Consider the following 4,187-nt stretch of genomic DNA (forward strand, 5'->3'; position numbering starts at 1 on the left):
AAAGGTATATAAAGCCAGTAAAAAAATATATATCAATATTCACTCATCATGGCCTCTATGCTTTTGATTAATACCTTACAACTGGTAAATTTATGAAACAAAAATAGTAAGTAATACCTAACTTCAACCTAAGATAGACAGAAAAGAACAGATAATTTAGTAAACATGAGTTACTTCCCCTTAAAATAGAGAAAACCTGAAACCCAAAAGAACACCCCAAACATCAAAATTAAGAAGTGTTGCAGGCTCAGTTTTATTAAGCCATGCAAATTCATGGTAAAGTAATCATAAAAAAAATAGATGGCCATGTTACAGCAGTTTTTGCAGAAAATCGGATAGCTTTCAACATCCGGATACTGGTACACCTTGTAAAAACAACCATTCTGTGCAACAGATAAACGTAATATATAAAATTAATAGGATAATCGTTTATAACAGTCCATTACCTATCCTTATACATGTACTAATTGGCAGGTGAACTTTCTTGTAGGAAAATTTTGAAAATATATAAATGAATGAACGAATGGATACATGTACGGCATCAATGTAGACCACAACGATATTCGAAATCCGGGTTTTAGTATTCAAACTTCTCAAGTGTGTCGAAAGGATTTGCGAAATTGTGTAAATATATCACGCTGATATTTCGCGTGTTGATAGAAATACTGTAATGTATATGATTTGAAAGGAAAATGTTTCTATGTAACTTTTCACGGAAATGGGCTGTACAATGATTGCGTAAAAAAGCCAATAAAATGTCGGCTGTAGAAATCGAAAGGAATTTTGTCACGTGACTTTTGCCCATGCTACCGAAAACTACCCATCACAATATCACGGCGTTGAGACGCCGTGAAATAAGATATCACTCTATACGTGAATGAAAATTTTATCGATTGCATGTCAAACTTTATTTTATCATGTTTTGCTTATTTATTTTTGTTGTTGTTGTTTTTTTCTTCTTTTTATCAATTAACAAACATATCTTGAACAATAGATTATACATGTATCGTACTATTTAACAATAACAAATAAGTGACGACCAAATTTTCATATGTATTTTAAAGACGCAAAATGAAGAAGATAAAAAGATGATTAAATAGGCGATGTTTAAGTTCTTTTCAATAAATACAGGATTTGTTTTTATCGATTGAAACTAGTATGAAAATAAATATTTCGCGAATATTTAAATATTCGAACTTTCATGCCACAGTGTGAAAATTAATTAATTCCGTAGGTATAGAAAAAAAGTTGAATTTTCTGTTTATTCCGTTTGTTCGACATTTAAATTTGAAATACTTCTAATTTCGTGATTTGGCTGATTTTAGAAGAATGTAGTGAAAATACGGAAATATGTTGAAACAGAAAATATTGAAACAAACTACTCACTTTCATGTTATCAATAATTCTCAATATTTCCAAACTTATATTAAGGATATTTAATAATATAATGAAAAGATGATATCAAGGACTTTTTTTATATAATTACATGATTAATTTCATCGAGTGGTATGAAAACGATTATTATACAATTTGTTATAAACACGGATAAGATATAATTAATTGGATAATCATGAAATTAAATCCCGTTATTTTGGAAAAATAATAAACTTTTTTGTTTATTAAATGCGGTTACTTTATTTAAAATTGTTACAGATATTACAGTCCCATTTTTATTTATTTTAATATGTATATTAATGAAAGAAGTTACGACTCGAATGAAAGTACGGAAAATATGATACACAGCAGTAAATGTAATCTTATAAAGAGAAATATATGGAAAATTAAAATACGCATTTCATTGATGAATACATCTGAATATTTTTTATATATACTTTACACTACATGTATAGTATAGAATAAACAACTACAACTACATAAGAATAAAAAAATAAAGATCAGCATGCCTATCAATTTGTTATGTTTTCAATTTACTTAAATGATAATACGTGTACGGTTGTTTGATAAACATATTTATGTTGTAAAAAATAAGTTGAAATAGTTTACAGATAAATGTCAACAGTTTTATATAAACCATTATTATAATTATTATTTATTGAATGTAATTATTATTGGGTGTATTTTTTTGTGTTTCTTCTTTATATTCTCAAATAGAAGTATGAAAACATGTATCGAAAATTAACAGACATTTCCGTTATTATTTAACCTTCCTTTTTTATATTTAAAAAATACATTGGACGTCTACAATTAATTAAAACGGCTTTTGTAATCCGCACAAATGACAATAATATTGACCCATTTAAAAGCAAGCAAAATCTTCTTCTATATGTATTCATCAAATAGCCCCGAAAAACGATTTTCCAACATAATCGTAAGAAAATAAACTCGTATAAAAGGTAATGGAATATTATCCACAGAACGGACAGGTACCAAGCGTTTCGTATGAGGTTTAAAAGAAAGGGGAATTATTCCTCTAAGTCAGCAAACACTCTATCTCTCTCTGGGCATGTAAATTTGTTGTCGAAAAAGTGGCTTTAGGTCGACCCCCGGAAAAAGGACATCTGGAATTTCCTTTTTTATTCTGGAACGCATTTACTATATTATTAAAAAGCAACCGGTCACGTGTCAATTTGTTTGACCCAATCCGCATAACCAGTACTTATTGTGTAATATTATGTAATACAGGGTAAAAAATTAATCTTTAACACTTTAAATTACTGCTGAAAAAGACGTCTAATGTTACTTGTGCATACCCTTTTTTGATAATTGTCCTGCATTGTTTCATATATCTGTAATTAACTTCAAATTCACTTTTTACGTACTTACCGCTTTAAGCTGGGACTAAATGATATCTTCTGTCCCAGCTTAAAGTCATCCTAAATTTAATGCTTTCCAGGTGACATAACTTGATCGTGTTTATTGAAGTATTTAAGTATGAGAATATGCAGATAATATTGCCCATCAATTTCGTATTCAAGATCCTTAATTTAGGAGTTCAGTGCTTTAAAAATACCACAAGCGAACCTTTGTACGGTTATTTGTTTCCTTCAAATTAAACAATTCAAAACTAATGTTCAATCTTTCAGATTACATCAAAATATTTATGGAACTGTTGATTACTGATAATACTTATTTTTTGTTATTATTTTCTGCCCTATTTAGAATGCGCATGCGCAAAATGCTACTTCCGTTACAATGGAAATATCGTAACGTAAAAAGGTCTATATATTATATGGTAAAAAACTGAGCCCAACTTATGCGGCATTGCTTTTATACCTTCTTCAGAACCAAACTGGCACAAAATTGTTTTTTTGCTAAATCAAATGGGTATATTATTATGTAAAAACAAAACCATTTTAGAAATAATAGGAATGCCATCTGATTGAGAAAATTCCCTTTTTAAATTTCAAATACTCAGCCGGGTTAAACTTTGGATTCAATTTAAAAAAATTTGGGCTTTTTAATGTTAAAATTTGACTTTTTTAAAACTGGCCCCCGATTTTTATCTGAAAACCCCCGTTTAATTTTGAAAATCAAATTTGGGGTTGCCGTATAATATATCAAAATTTCAGTTAAACCCTTATTTTAAATATGTTTTGATTTTTTTTGTTTACATGCCCAGTTTCCCCTTTTTAAAAAAATTTAAAGCCCCTTTCGATAAAAAACTTTGAAAATCCCCCTATAAAAATTTGGGTAAATTTTTATTTTTTTCTTACACACAAATATAGTTAAAATGTACACAATAATCAAAAGTAAGTGATATACATGTAAAAGTTTCTTTACACATGCAGTTTACTTACAAAGGTCAACATATTTTATCACAACCTTCATACTTTAACCAGATCCAAGCTAAATAATGTTTGGTAATTATAAATCTAGTTGTGAAATATTTTAAACAACAACAACAACAAATTGTCAACGGACGGAATAATAGACTGAATCAAAACAATCAAATATTTCGAGAGTAAAAGAAACACATAGCGCCCAAAATTTCATGGCTGTACATCAAAGGACAAGAAAGTAGGTCACTGTCCCCTTGGGAAAACGCAAAATTTTGACCCGAGGGCTTAATTCAAACAATCTTGATAGAGGTTCACCAAACAACATTTCATGTCAAATATCTAAGCTGTAGCTTTCTCCAAATCAGAAAACATTTTTTTCTGTAAAAAAATGCATCGTTCCCAAAAATGAGCTTAGTATATGTTTATCTTTATTGTCTGACAACGTAC

Source organism: Ruditapes philippinarum, unplaced genomic scaffold (genome assembly GCF_026571515.1).
Source record: "Ruditapes philippinarum isolate M1 unplaced genomic scaffold, ASM2657151v2 ctg7058_1_1_1_1, whole genome shotgun sequence".
NCBI lineage: Eukaryota > Metazoa > Mollusca > Bivalvia > Venerida > Veneridae > Ruditapes > Ruditapes philippinarum.